The sequence below is a fragment of the Sapajus apella genome, unplaced genomic scaffold (assembly GCF_009761245.1).
Source record: "Sapajus apella isolate SASKATOON/1434 unplaced genomic scaffold, GSC_monkey_1.0 scaffold3, whole genome shotgun sequence".
In the NCBI taxonomy this organism is placed as follows: Eukaryota; Metazoa; Chordata; class Mammalia; order Primates; family Cebidae; genus Sapajus; species Sapajus apella.
The window spans coordinates 63723555-63740033 of NW_022436943.1; the positions used below are offsets into that span (position 1 = coordinate 63723555).

At 38.5% G+C, this 16479-nt stretch overlaps 1 protein-coding gene across 38 annotated transcripts in view; it reads right to left on the bottom strand.

Moving 5' to 3' along the window:
* Positions 1-16479, bottom strand: part of PTK2 (protein tyrosine kinase 2) — a 344711-nt gene that overhangs the window by 271718 nt on the left and 56514 nt on the right. For 25 of the 38 annotated variants that reach the window (XM_032246876.1, XM_032246916.1, XM_032246868.1 and 22 more), the window contains exon 3: positions 5106-5190. The exons of the other annotated variants lie outside the window; for them this stretch is intronic. The gene's annotated coding sequence lies outside the window, so the exon portion shown is untranslated. The remainder of the gene's footprint in view (positions 1-5105; positions 5191-16479) is intronic. 38 annotated transcript variants of the gene reach the window in all.

The window sequence follows — 16479 nt, forward strand, 5'->3', positions numbered from 1 at the left end:
GAGGCTGTGCATTCACAGAAAAACTGCTGCCAAAAGACAGAAAAATCAGGCAAGGTTTTGGCAGGCTAAATCCTAGAACATTTGTATACTTACTGTATAAAAGTATATTTATTGTCAAATATTACTCAGCAACAAAAAGGAATTGGAGTACTGATACATGCAACAACATGGATGAAACTTGAAAACATTACGTCAAGTGTTACAAGCCACAAAAGACCACATACAGCATGATTCTATTCATATAAAATGTCCAGAAAAGGCAAATCTGTAAGAAAGTAGATTAGTGGTTTCCTTGAGATAAAGATAAGGAATAATAAAGAGTGATTGCTGGTGGGTATGGGGTTTCCATCCACCTATTTTTAGCATGAATTTTGCATGTGTTGGAAATTTCTAAAATTGATCGTGGTGACTGTATTCATTGCATGGTATGTTAATTATATCACAATTTTTAAAAAACAGACACAAAGTCTCTACAAGTCAGTGAGTAAAGATTTTCAAGTCTTACAAGACAAAGGATAAAGTTCCTCACAAGAGGAAGATAAGAAAGAGGAACCAATAAACATAAAATAAATCCAAAGAGCTAAAGGACAAAAGAAATTTTTTTTATTAAAAAAAAAAATACACACACACACACACACACACACACACACACACACACACACACACACACATATAAAAACAAGTTGTTTCTGGTATTCAGAAACAAGTTCTGGAAGATCAACCAAGAAAAAGAGAGAAATACAAATAAATAACTAAAATTCATAAAGGAACTATAGGCATTACAGAAAATAAATCACAAATCTAATAAATCACTGCTCCAAAATCTTGTTTACAATTATAAGAAACTGAAAATAAACCACTGGCTTTCCCCTAAAAACCTAATCCTGAAACAGATTTTCTCAAATCAGTAAATGGCATTGGGGTCAGTGTCATGCGCCTGCAGTCCCAGCTACTTGGGAGGCTGAGGCAGGAGGACTGCTTAAGGACAGGAGTCTGAGGCTGTCAGCATACCATGATCATGCCTGTGAATAGCCACCGCACTTTAGCAGCCTGGGCAACATAATGAGACTTTGTTTCTAAAAAACATAAATTACAAGAAAACTTTTTTAAGTAAACAGCAACTTCATTCACCTAGTTGCTAATGAAAACACCTTGACATCATCCTTGATTCCTTTTCTTTAGAACACAACTATCCCAACAAATCTTAAAATTTATGTCACGCCTCTGCTCAAGATCCTCCGTGGCTTCCCATCTGACTCAGAACAAATGCACAAGACCTTATGATGGCCCTGAATGCTCTAAGAGATCTAAACACCTTCCCAATCTTCCTGCTAAATGGCCTCAGAATTTTTAAAAAGTAATGTTTATCAAGTCTATATTCTGCTAAGCCTCTGCTATAATAGGGATGAAATTTTCTGACCATCATTATAGACGTATTCCTATTTTCTGCATATAAAGTTCACTTCTGAAAACAACTCCATCTCTGTCTAGCAAGATGTTTTCTCTTCTACCAGTTTTTAATAATTACTTGTCCTTGCCACCCTCAAGCCAGATACTGATAGTGTCTTGAATAAAATATTACCTTTTCTTAGTAACAATAACTATCCCCTTTCCCAGTTACAGTCTTAATTTGCTCAATATTTAAAATAAGTTACTTGTAAGACTGGAAACGTGTTTCCTGGAGTTAAGACACAATTTTATTCAAATGCAGTTTCTCAACTTACAGTGTGACCTTCAACAAGGCATTCTCATCTCCGTAAGTACTATTTGTAGAAAGGGCATAAACTGCATATAAGGACTTCTCCGTTTCTAAAAGTAAAACATCAGGCACTTATGTGACACCCTGTAAAACTTGACAATTCCTATAAGGAAACTATGCAGGAATACCTGTCCAGCATCATTTATTTATTTATTAACAGCATGCCAACTTCTATGGAACCATGAATCTGTGTCATTCAAACAGTGGGGTACACGCACATTGCACCTCTTCAATCCCCCACACTGACCTATTGAAGTACACTAGTCCATTAATATCAGTCAACAGAGGAAGAATAGAAGAATTTTCCCCAAGACAAAGTAGTAGTACAGAAAGAAGAGAGTGGAGGGAAGCACGGTAGCACATCTGAAACTGACCCAACCCCTGAAATCCGAATTACTTAAAATGATATGTGTTTTTTCTATTTTAGCTAATATGAAGTGTGCTTCTGCCATTTGCAACCCAAAATTTCAACTAATAAAATCCATAAACGGAGTCCTACAAACTAGCAACATTCCCAATCACCCAAAAAACATGCTAAAAGGATTATTCTTCCATTCATTCTGCTAAGATTAAGTGAGCACCTACTAAATGCCAAACAGTGTTCTAGATATCATAAATACATCAATGTGTGTCAAAGACAGGGATATATGCATGTAAGACGTGCTGATAAAATTTTAACAACCAGCTCTGCAGGGACTGAAGGGGAGAAGCCCCAATCTGTGGTATCCACTGAATTCTGTAGGTCTCGTACACATGTGAACGTATTTCTGTTGTATGTGCACATGGGAGTAGAACCACTAGATCCAAGAATGTGGGTATGTTTAATGTTTACTATGTACTGATAAACTGTCCAAAGTAGGTGTACAATTTTATGCTCCCATCAATAGTGTATGAGAGTTCCCATTGCTCTCTAATAGTCAAAAGCAAAAGTGAAACATATAGGCTTGAACTCCTGGGCTCAAGTGATCCTCCTTCCTCAGCCTTCTGAACAGCAGGGACTACAGGTGTACAATACCACGCTAAGCTAATTTTTTAAAAAACTGTGTAGAGATGAGGTCTTGCTTTGTTGCCTAGGCTGATCTTGAACCCCTGGCTTCAAGTGATCCTCCTGCATCAGCCTCCAAAAGCACTGGGATTACAGATGTGAGCTATCAATGACCGCTAAAGGCACTGGAGGGAAGAATCATGACACCTTATGAACTAATGATTAACTTTACTGTCCCAAAAAGGAGGATGTGAAGCCAATGGCAACTATCACTGCCCCCTAAAACTGAACCGTGGTCTAACTAAACCTCTAAAAGCCAGCTACCAAGAAACATGAATTAAATAGCATCGCATGATACAGTAAGTCAAACTGAGAATATGAGAATTTCTGTAGGGCAAAAAGCTATTTCTGAGAACACCAAAAAAAACTATTATTTAAAAATAAAAATGGCCAAGAGAATTGCTTGAGGCCAAGAGTTGGAGACCAGCCTGGACAACAGAGCGAGATACTGTCTCTACGAAAAATATAAAAATTAGCCAGGCATGGTGGCACACACCTGTAGTCTCAGTCACTGGGAAGCTGAGGTGAGAGGATGACTTGAGCCCAGGAGGTGGAGGTTGCAGTGAGCTAAAAATCACATCACTGCACTCCAGCCTGGGCAGCAGAACCAGACTCTGCCATAAAAACAAACAAACAAAAAGAACCAACGTGTAAAAGGATTATTTTTTAAAAGAAAATTGGGAATAATTAAAACATTTAAAAATTAAATATTACCTAGTTACTAGAGAATTTTTTAAAATTACTTTTAATTTTGTGAGGCAGAGTAATGGTACTATGATTGTATTTCTTAAAAAGTTCTCATCTGTTACAGATATATACTGAACTTAGATGGGTGAAATTATATGATGTCTAGGATTCGTTTTAAAATACTCCAGCAAAAAAGTCTGGAACAGGGAACAGAATGTTACAACTGGGGCTCATTATCCTATTTTCTTCACTTCTGTAAATATTTTTAAATTTCCAAAATAAAATGATTAAAACGTAAAGAATAAAACTGAAGGAAAACCCACTACACATCAATTCATTTTTCTAATAAATTTGTGTAAACAATCAGCACTGCGATTACAACATTAACAAGTAACACATAATCTTAAATCAATCATCAATCAGAGGTTAGAAAAGCATTAACACAATTGTTAAATGTGTATAGCTAATTAGAACTGTAAGAGCATTAAAGAAAGGGTGAAATAGGAACAACTTCTCAACAACATATAAATGTTTACGTTATATCTGTTTGACAAACTGTCCATAAACGATACAACTAAACTGAAGGAAAAAAAGCTACCACTCTCCACCCATCAAACATTCCAGGGCCCCAGGGCATATTACAGCAGGAGCTACTGTGGAAAACAAAAAAAATGATTCATATTAACAACTCAAGAAGGCATCAAGAATCAGGATTACAATTCACCAAAGGCAAGCACCCCCACTCCAGAAGTAAGCAACTATGCCTCAGAGTGACTTATCCTGACAGATTCTTAGACAGCATAAATAACATCTAGGCTAACATGTATCCATGGTTCTCTGGCCCCAGGATCCATCAACTGTAGACAGGTCCTCCCAGAAGAAAGTTATTAATACCTCGGCCTGATTATAAAGGGGGTTATCCTATACTAGAGACAAGGGAAGACTAGGAGGGGTTCAAAGCTGAGTCCAGTTCCAAACTGGCTTGCACAGACCTCTGAGATTCACTCTGTTATTTGAAACCAACAAAATGAAAGTTTTTTCTTAATGTGCTGTTCATGTATTCTTAATGCTCAGTATGTCCTCATTTTTAGAGCAGAAAGAGCCTCAGCAACAAAGTGAAACCCCATCTCTTCAAAAAGAAAATTTTTATAAGTTGGCTAAGCAAGGTGGCATGCACCTGTAGTCTTGGCTACTCAGGAGGCTGAGACAAGAGGATTACTTGGCTACAAGTGAGCTACCATAGTGCTACTGCCCTCCAGCATGAGCTGGAGTAAAACTCTGTCTCTAAAATTAGAAATAAAAAAAATTAAGTAGGTCAGAACCTTATAGCTTTGTGAATTCAATCTTTTTAACTAATAAAATCAATTGTGGGAAAACGAGAAGCAGGATCAATGAGCACTGTAATTTTTATACATCTACATCACCTAAAGAAGTCAAGGGAAGACAAACATGTACTATACAGATAAATCAACATCATTCTAAATTCTTAATAATGTACTGAGTACTCACAAAGTCTACAAAGAGGTAAAAGGTAAAACAGGGAAGGAAGGGCCACTATAATAAAAGACACTTCACTAAAAGCAAAAACAACAACTTGTTGGGCCCATTTGCTACCTGGGATGCAATGTGGGGGGGGCCTTCTTGCCTCACTGCACCCGATCAATGCTGTTGTTATGTTTCAGGGGCATCTTTAGTTGACCTAAAAAGAAAAGAGAGATCAGATCTTGATCTATCTCAGAAACAATCTGTAACCAATTCAAAAACTGGACCTCCTTAACTTTCACACCTCCACCAGCAAATTACAGAACCATCTCCGAATGTGTCACAGCACACGTCACATCAGAGACTTTGGTTGCTATGAATTTTAAGCATAGCAAAGTTACAAACCGAAATACTACATAAAATTTTAAACTTAAGTCCCACAACAGCTTTAAATCTAAGAATTACCATTATCTGTAGGTCATCAGTCCAATAGGACAAAGGATATTCTAGAGAACAATATCTTTTTTTAAACTTTCTAGGAAGATAATCTTTTAGAGAAAAATACTGCTTTCAGTTAATTATATAAAGTTATTATAATGATTACTCCTCTTTTGGGATATGGCCTTTCCATGCATCTTAATAGATAATAAATTAGTTCATTCACAAACAGGAAAGCTAAACATCAAAAACAGATGTAAGGATAATTAACAGCAACAACTAAAAGCATTTGATTTCTGTCCCTAGACAAAGAAATAAGAATTATATAAATATAATATAGAAATATGGATCTCCTGTATTTCAGGTGTCATTAAAATATATACCTAATTTGAACATTTTTAAGAACATCCTTTTTTTAAAAATGAGTGAAGGGCAAGAAACTGCAAAAATATGTTTAAAAATTTAAATTTTCTTTTTATAATCATTATTGTATAGTTTTATACTTAATTCCTGGGGAAATTATAACTTACTTCAGCTGTGGTTGTATTTCCACATCTGATTTTCTGAAAATAAAGTTATGCTATGAATTTGTCTATATAAAATGGACTTAAATATGAGAGAACGAAGTTTATTTTTATGGGCTAAGTATATATAAAGTCTCGACAAAATTACAGGTGGCTTAAAGAATACTGTAATTGGCAGCCTTGAATTACTACCTAAGAACCACCTTTGAGTACAAAAATTTGCTAGTATGTATCTCCCAAGTTTAAGAAAAGCAAATGTCATCTTAAACCTGATTTAACCTAACAAAAATAGGCAAGAAAACAAAAATAATGGGATTACTACCTAGAGGGTTTAATGTAACTACATATTCCTAGGCCCAAAATATATCAAATACGTTTATGTATTTTTAATGTGACCACAAAAGTACAACATGTATTTACTACAATGTAATCTTTACATATAGATTATGATTTAGTTGGGCATGGTGGCAGTGGCTGCACGTCTGTAGTCCCAGCTATCCGGGAGGCTGAGGCAGGAGGATCACCGGAGCCCAGGAGTTCAAGTCCAGCCCAGGCAACATAGCAATACCCCATCTCTCACAAACAAAACAAAAAGAGTATGACCGAAATTATTTCTTCTGTTGAAAACTATACGCAGTACAATCTCATTTTTTGTATCCTCAAATTTAACTGCTCTCTACTTCATTCTAACAGTTATCTAAGATGACAACACAACCTCCTCTTCACATCTATCACAATTCATGGTACTAAATTCAGAGTTTGTCTCCTCTCATGCAAAGAGACATGATGCAAATAGAAGGCATCCCTCACTAAGTCCACTAGTGTAGGGTTGTTCTGTTTCCCTGTGCTTTCATTCTGTGTCCTGACCAAATATCAGGGTGCCTTGACTGCTCTGTGACCCAGCCAGGTCCAGGTTTTCCCCAGCAGGCATGAACCCAGTAGGGAGCCTTGAAACATTCCCAGGCACAGATAAAGGTATCTAAGTTGCTGCACGGAACACTGAAAGAAACTAGCCCTGGACCTGAGACAAATTTCTCAAACTCATAAAAACTCCACACTTTAATCCCCTTGCTACAGACATACCTAAAGAGAACACTACCACTGCATTTTTTTTGGGGGGTGGGGGGGCTGTCACGAGGATTGTCATAATACTCTGTAAGTTTCCCCAACGAATGCTCTAGACTGATCACCCAGACCCATTCCAGGACAGTTTGGGGCACTCCCTTGTGGGAACTGCCCTGCCACTGATTTTGGGGCCAGCCTTCAACTCAGTGGTACAAAACAAAGTGCTTCAGCTGAGGAAACAACTCTGTACCACACCTTGGGTAAACATCTGGCAGCAGCCACAGTATGTCCTAAAATAAAAACAGCCTTCATGATTACTGTACAAATGCCATGCAAACATTTGAACAAGCTGTGTTATCCTCCTCTTCTCAATAAAATCCACTTACAAACTGACTCCGTTTCCATAATAAAAACATTTTAGGCTGGATGCAGTGGCTCACGCCCGTAATCTCAGCACTTTGGGAGGCCGAGGCAGGCAGATTGCCTGAGGTCAGGAGTTCCAGACCAGTCTGGCCAACATGGTGACACCTGGACTCTACAAAAAATACAAAAACATTAGCTGGGCATGGTAGTGTGTACCTGTAATCCCAGCTACTCAGGAGGCTGAGGCAGGGGAATTGCTTGAACCAGGGAGGTGGAGGTTGCAGTGAGCCAAGATGGTGCCACTGCACTCCAACCTAGGTGAGTGAGATTCAGCTCAGGGAAAAAAAAAATTAGCTAGGTACAGTGGTGCACGCCTGTAACGTCAACTGTTCAGAAGGCTGAGGTGGCAGGATTGCTTAAGCCCAGGAGTTCAAATCCAGTCTGGGCAATATGGTAAGACCCCATTCTCAATATTTTTTTGAAAAAAGAGTATTTTTGCATCAAAAGTTACACCCTAGTTTCCTCCCTTCTTACATCTTCTTATGTGAATAAAAGTAGGGTTGGGGAAGAAAAGGTAAGGGCTGGAGGCAAACAAAGGAGGAAACATTTTCTTCAACAGTCTGAACATCTTCCAGGTGTATACACAGTAAACTTTATTGTCTAATGAATAAAAGTATATCCTAACCTTTAAAGCTAAAGACTTACTCTAAACATTTAAAGCCAAATTCAAAAGAACTATAAATTTTATTTTTAAATTATGTTTACTAATTCAAAATTTTTCATTCAAGAAATTGCAAAAGAATTCATGACAAACATACATAAGTGATCCAAGTTTTCCCAAATGTATCACTGCTACTGACATGTGCACTATACAAGTTCGGCTCCATACACTGCAAGTTCGGCTCTAACAATGATCAAGTTGCATCCACCCCCAGTCCACCAAACAATGATAGAGTTCGGATCCACAGTCTCCACACAAATCCAACAGGTAGCCTTCATCAACCCTGCAGGTCCAGGATAAAATTATCATTTTGGGTTGCACAAATCTTCCCCATTCAAATCTTACATGCCATTTCTGGCCATGTGGCCTAAAAGTCACATCTAGTCCCTCAATATAGGTCATGTTGTCACCTATGTCATATATATGCCCAAACACCATTATTCTACCAGGATTTTTTTATTTCAAAGCTGTTGTCACCAGGAGATAAAAACTAGGTAGTATGTACACATTTATTCATTTTACGGTGAATCATTTCATATACGGTTTATATAATGGAAAATTATTTTTCCTTCTCTGGCATTAACTATTAGTGATCATCTCAATGTCGCAAATTAACAGAGAAAGATGTCTTTTAAAAAGGAAAGACTATTACTAAAATTAACATCAGAAACTAGGGGAAGTGCCAAAAACAACTCCAAATCACCAAGTAATCATCTGAAAGATGAGTGGGGGAAAATGAACAAGAGAAAAGAACAGAGTACTGGGCCTGAGCCACTGGACTCAACTGTGTGCTGAATGAAAAAAAATAAATCCACATACTTTTTTTCTATTCACATTCACTCATCACTAGCTCCAGCTATACTTACTGTTTGTACTGACATATCCCAACATATATATCCCTGATAGGATAGGCAAGTAATAAACACAGACTTTTGCTTGAAGTTGGGATTAACAGTTACGTTCATGATGAACAATACAACATCCTTACCCTAAAATACAACAGTACACCAGGAAAGAAATGCTATTTTGCATTTGGGAGGCCAAGTCGAGAAGATTACCTGAGGTCAGAAGTTTGAGATCAGCCTGGCCAACATAGTGAAACAAAAAAATTAACCAGGTGTGGTGGCGCTACTTGGGAGACTGGGGCAGGAGACTGAGAGACAGCCTTGAAGCCAAGAGGTGGAGCTTGCAGTGAGCCAAGATAGCACCACTGCACTCCAGTCTAGGCGACAGCGTGAGACTCTTTCAGAAAGACAAGGCACAAGACGAGGACAAGAGGAGACAAGACAAATCACATGACTATACATTACAAGTGATTCCAGATAGGATCCTGAATCAAGGGAAAGAACTGATATGAAGAACATTACTTGGCAAAATATGACCATGGTCTACAGCCATGCCCCCCTGAACATACCCAATCTCAAAAGCTAAGCAGGGTGAGGCCTGGTTAGTATTGGGATTGAGAGACTGCCTGGGAATACTAGGTGCTGTAGGCTTTAAAAAAACTTTTTTTAAATATGAACATGGCAGGGCGCCATGGCTCACACCTACAATCCAAGAACTTTGGGAGGCTGAGGCAGGAGAATTGCTTGAACCAGGGAGGAAGAGGCTGCAGGGAGCTAATATCATACCACTGCACTCCAGCCTGGGCAACAAGAGCAAAATTCCTCCTCAATAAAATAAAGTAAAATATGAACATGAACTATATACCAGATAGTATCATGTGGCAATGGTAAGTTTTATAAATTTGATAATTTTAGCAACTAAAATGTGGTGTTGAACAACATCCTTGCTCCTAGCAAATACTCACTGAAATATTTTGGGGTAAAGAGCATGTCCCCAACTTACTCTCAAAGAGATTAGTTAAAAAAAAAAAAAAAAAAAATAGACACACACACACACACACACACACACACACACACACATATACACACACAAACATACATATATACATATAGGTAGACAAAAAACAAGCAAGTACATGGAATTTGATGACAAAATGTTAACTCATTAATTTAAATGAGGGGCACAAGGAATTCGCTATACGCACCTGGTATTCCTGCATCTTTTCCATAAATAAATAAAACTTTTTCAAAATAATCATCATTTAAAAAAAAAAACGGGAATGGCAAACTGGAAAAAAATGCTGGAAGGGCTTTTAGAGAAAGCGAATCTAACAGAGGCTGTAACAGATACTGAGTGAAAAGGGAAAATTTATTGCATATTAAAATATTGTATATTGAAAATAACAGGTGTTCATATTGAGAATCCTGATTCATTCAGAAAAGCTGCAAGTGACTTTCATATCTTTTAGTATATTTTGTCTAAGATCTGCTAAATATCCTTTTTAAAAATGAGAAAATAAACATGATTAAATTTTTAAAAATTTATGCTCCACCTCTAATTTGTGCTATTCTACACATATTACTTTTTAATGAAATAGGAAGTCACATTTTTGAAGGTATTTTAATTGGCAATTAAATCCAACACGTGGGCCAGGCACAGTGGCTCACACCTGTATTCCCAGCACTTAGGGAGGCCAATGCAGATGGATTACCTGAGGCCAGAAGTTCAAGACCATCCTGGCCAACATGGGAAAATCCATCTCTACTAAAAATACAAAAATTAGCTGGGCATGGTGGTGAGCACCTGTAATCTCAGCTACCTTGGATGTTGAGGCAGGAGAATCACTTGAACCCAGAAGGGGGAGGTTGCAGTGAGCTGAGACCACATCATTGTGCTCTAGCCTGGGCAACAAGAGGGAAACTCCATCTCAAAAAAAAATTAATTGAAAAAAAAAATTCAACATGTAGTACAACAATCACATCCATAAATTCAACTGAAGTGAACACAATATGAACAGCTATCCCACGTTTACGCAATGACAAATGCACCATGAATGACTGCCACCTGGGCTACACCAGCCGGAACTGTCATCAATTATAAAAAGCATACCAGCACACTTTTAAGCCTTCAAAACCAGGGTTAACCACGGTTAAGTTAATGAACAGATTCCCAGAGAAAAATACAGGAATAGAGTGAGGCAATAAAATATAAAATGCAGAACAATTAGTAATCTCTCTCCTGTTCCCAAACACCAATTGTCAAACACGCTACCAGTAGATATGTACTGTGTGATCAACATATAAACAGTACTCTGCAGACACTGTCATAAATAGGTTTCATCTACTGGAGACAGTACGGCAGGCCCCAAGAACACAGAACAGCATATACATTAAATAAACAAAAAGCAACTCGGGGAAGTCCTACTGTAATGTACCTCATTCTATCACTGACTCTGTTAGTACCACACATTATAGTATATCCTGAAGATCAAAAAATGATGAACTCATCGTTTAAAATAAACTGATTTTTAAATGAAAATTAGAACATACAATTTTCTACTTTGATTCCACTCCTACTCACTGTTGTCGCTTTTAAAGCAAGAGTTTAATGGGAAAAAATGCTAAATGGCTGCTCCATAGGACATCAACAAGTACCACTAAGTAGTAATGAGCAACTTTTATTTTTTTTTAAAAGACAAGGTCTCACTTTTGTCACTCAGGCTGGAGTGCAGTGGCATGATCTCAGCTCACTGCAGCCTCAACCTCCCAGGCTCAACCAATCCTCCCACCTCAGTCTCCCAAGTACTTGGGACTACAGGTGTGCACCACTAAGCCCAGCTAACAGTTATATTTTTTGAAGAGGCAGGGTTTAGCTATGTTGCCCAGGCTAGTCTTAAACTCATGAAGTCAAGTGATCCACAAGCCCTGGTCTCCCAAAGTGCAGGGATTACAGGTGTGAACCACCAGCCCTGGCCTCATGTGCAGTTTTAAGAAACTTAATTTATAATCGTAAAGCCTTAAGTTCAATGAAACTTACTTTCACCATTTACTGTACATATAGATATACAGATGCTTTTTTTGAGAGAGAGAGAGAGAGAGAGAGAGAGAGAGGCTTGCTCTGTCACCCAGGCTCACTGGAGCTTGACCACCCCCAGGCTCAAGCAATTCTACTGCCTCAGCCTCCCGAGGAGCTGGGACCACAGGCATGTGCCATCACATCTGGCTAATTTTTAAAAATTTTTGTAGATGAGGTGTTGCCAAGTTGTTCTAACTCCTGGGATCAAGCAATTCTTCCCACCTCACATTTCCAGTATTGGGATTACAGGCATGAACCTCTGTGGCTAGACTTACTGTGTACATTCTTATTTCTAGCAGTTTAAAACATAAATATACCCTACCACTATAGCGCATTAACTATGCTAAAAGATGGAGCTAAAGACTGCATAGTTTCATCAATATCAGAAATAGCATTTTTATTAATTTATAAAACTGATAAAACTATTTTTCCAGAGCTATAAGAACTTCAGCAACAATTAATACTGAGCAACAAATAATTTGACTTTTAAAACATCTTTTATTTCTGCTAATTATATGACCTTTTTAATATACACTCTCATTATACAAAGACAAATATAAAGCCTTTAGGCCACAAATAAATTAATTACATAAATGAACCAAGGACTCCAAGATTATCTTTTCAAAAGCAGTGTGTACACTGAAATCTACTTCACTGAAACCTACTTCACTGAAACTTTTTGTGATACCTAATCCAGACAAATCAATGTTAACCTAACTGGAAAGAAAATTCAAGAGAGAGAGGCGGGGGGGGGGGGGGGAGTGTGTGTGTGTACATGTATGTGAGCAAGAGCATATGGATAACAGCTGGTTGCATATGACACTGTTTTCTTCTCTTTTTAAAGTTTTCTTTCTTGAGGCACAACTTGCACAGTAAAAACATCAGGTGGATGGTGATAAGGATTGGATCTGTTTCCCAGCCAAATCTCATGTTGAAATATAGTCCCCAGTGTTGGAAGTGGGGCCTGGTGGGAGATGGTTAGATCATGGGGCATATTCCTCATGAACGGCTTAGTGCCATCCCCTTGGTGATAAGTGAGTTCATGTGAGATCTGGTTGTTTAATAGCCTACGGCACCTCCAACTGCCTCCTGCTCTATGTGACGCATCTACTCCCACTTCACCTTCCATCATGAGTAAAAGCTCTCTGACACCTCCCTGGAAGACAGCGCCATGTTTCCTGTACAGTCTGCAGAACAGTGAGCCCATTAAATCTCTTTTCTTTATAAATTACACAGTCTCGGGTATTTCTTTATACCAACGCAAGGACAGCCTAATACAAATGGGTGCGTGTAACCACCACGACACTGAAGATACAGACTATTTCAATCACCCCAAGAAGTGCCTTCATGCTCTTTTGTATTCAATTCTCTCTTCAGCCCCAGGCAACCACTGATGTGACTTCTGTTCTTACAATTTGTCTTTACCAAAATGTTATATAAATGAAATCACAGTTTATGGAGTTCTGTGTTTTCACTTAGTAGACTGCTTTGAAGATTCACCCATTTTGTTAGGTGCATAAGCAGTTAATTCCTTTTTATTGCTGCAGACGATTCCATTGTGTAGGTATACCAAAATCTGTTTATCCATTTACCAACTGATAGACATTTGAGGTGTTTCCAGTGATTACAAGTAAAGCTGCTATAAATGGTCACACAGAGGACATTGTAAAGAAAAGTTTTTATTTCTCTTGAGTAAATATTTTGACGTAGGACTTCTGGATTAGGTGGTAAGTGTATGTTCAACTTTATAAGAAACTGCCAAACTGATTTCCTTAGCAATCATAACATTTTGCGCTCCCATTAGCAAAGCAGGAGAGTACTAACTGACTCACATTCTTGTCATGTGGCACTGTTACCTTCTCTCTGGTTTTAACATCAGCCATTCTAATAGGGTTGCAGTGATATCTCATGTGGTAGTAATTTACATTTCCTAATGACTACTGCTGTGGACCATCTTTTTGTGTGCTTACTGATATGAAATGGATGAATGTTTGTTCCAATCATTTGGCCATTTTTTTCACTGAAATGTTTATTGAGACACCTATCCTTTTTATTTTTTTTATTTATTTATTTTTTTTTTTTTTTTTGAGACGGAGTTTCACTCATGTTACCCAGGCTAGAGTGCAATGGTGCAATCTCGGCTCACCGCAACCTCCGCCTCCTGGGTTCAGGCAATTCTCCTGCCTCAGCCTCCTGAGTAGCTGGGATTACAGGCACGCACCACCATGCCCAGCTAATGTTTTGTATTTTTAGTAGAGACGGGGTTTCACCATGTTGACCAGGATGGTCTCGATCTCTTGACCTCGTGATCCACCCGCCTCGGCCTCCCAAAGTGCTGGGATTACAGGCATGAGCCACCGCGCCCGGCCGACACCTATCCTTTTTAATCAGACAGTTATAAATCAAAGAAAACCTGCTAAAATGTTTGTTTCTTTTGGTAAGCCATTTGGAATTCATAAGGACTGAGTAAAAATCTGAACTGCCTACTTGTCATTCCAATTCACAACACTACAATATACGCAAAGACGGATAGAAAGAAAAAATACTCATCCCCGTCTCTTCCTTTCTCTGAAGGTAAGAATCCTACACAAAGTTGCCTGTCCACTTTCAGAATTAGGAAATCAAAATTTTCCCTGTTTTTACAAGTATTTTATGAAACTACTCTCTTCCCTCAGTAAGACCCAGCAACACGGATGACTAAGAATTGTTTGCAAGGCTTTACAGAAATACTACATCTTAACACAATTGATACATTTTAAAAGGAAGTACAATACTAGAGGGGAAAGGGTCACTGGTAATTCAGTAGGTGGCACTGTTCTTCTGTTAAATGTATGACTGCCAAATACACACTGTGGTTATGGTTAAGGGCTGAGCTTTATTCTAAGGAAATGGAGAACCTGGTACTGCCACAAGGAATCTTGGACTGCTTTCTTAACTTCCCTAAGCCCAGTTTGTCATCTATAAAATGAGAATAGTAATCAAAACTTTACTGAGTTGCTGTAAAGAATTAAATAAGATTTGAATTAACACAATGATTGACACGTGACAGCTATTACGATTTATGACTAGTTCCTTCTGTCATGACTTCTGAATCACAAATGTAAATAAAGATGGGAAAGATGTGCTCTTCACAAAACTGAGTAAAAAGCTGAAGCTTCGGATAGCAGATAACATTTGCATACAGCATACCCACTGAACATAGGGGCCTGATCATCCATGAGAAGTCCCATACAGTTACACAAAAGTTATGCTAGAGTTTGCAATAAAGACTACTTATAAACACTTATAAACCTTATTTCTTAGCATTTTGCCTCAGCCTTTTTTTTTTTTTTTTTGAGATGGAGTCTCGCTCTGTCGCTCAGGCTAGAGTTCAATGGCACGACCTCAGCTCACTGCAACCTCTGCCTCCCGGGTTCAAGCGATTCTCCTGTCTCAGCCTTGTGAGTAGCTGGGATTACAGGCGTGTGCCACCACACCCAGCTAATTTTTTTATTTTTAGTAGAGACGGAGTTTCATCATGTTAGTCAGGCTGGTCTCAAACTCCTGACCTCGTGACCACCCGCCTCGGCCTCCCATAGTGCTGGTATTAGAGGCGTGAGCAACCGTACCAGGCCTTGCCTCAGCATTTCAAACTGAGCAATGCTTCTTTTTAAAAGAAACTAATCTCTTGGTTTTTCAGTATCTCATTATCAATGGCTTAATTTTCTCTACATAGCTATGCCATATAGACCAAAGTTATGCTTACATGCCTCAATGACATTTTCCAACCTCTCTGCTTGCTCGCTCCCCAATTTGGCCAAACACAGAGCACCTTCTTAAATTTCCTGTTGTCATTCATCTTGTTCTTGCCTGAAAACCGAAGTGGTGCTACAGCACTCATTCCTGCACTGATGAACTGGCTTGGATAGTTAGATGCCAAGCTTATTTTTTGTGAACAATGTATAAGGATTTTTCCATAAATACATGAAATAAACAGCTTAAGGTTATCACTTGAATTTAAGTGTTCCTGATATGCCCTATGTTCAGGTTTTAGGACATTAACAATCTAGGATGCTATGGCTCATGCCTGTAATCCAAGTACTCTGGGATGCCAAGAAAGGAGGATCACTTGAGGCCCGGAGTTCAAAATTAGCCTGGGCAGCACAGCGAGAGCCCACCTCCACAAAAAAATTTTAAAAATTAGCCAGGCACAGTGGTGTGCACCTGTGGTCTCGGCTACTTGGGAGGTTGAGGCAGAAAGATCATTTGAACCCAGGAGTTCAAGGTTACAGTAAGCTATGATCATGCCACTGTACCACAGCCTGGGTGACCAAGACAGGCCCTTATTTCTCAAAAAACAAAACAAAAATACATCAGTGTTTAACATCCTGAATGTCACAATTCCCATTTAAGCTTTTTTAAAGCTCTTCAGGGCAAAGTCTGTAAGTTTATATATATATATATATATATGTATATGTGTATGTGAGTATATATG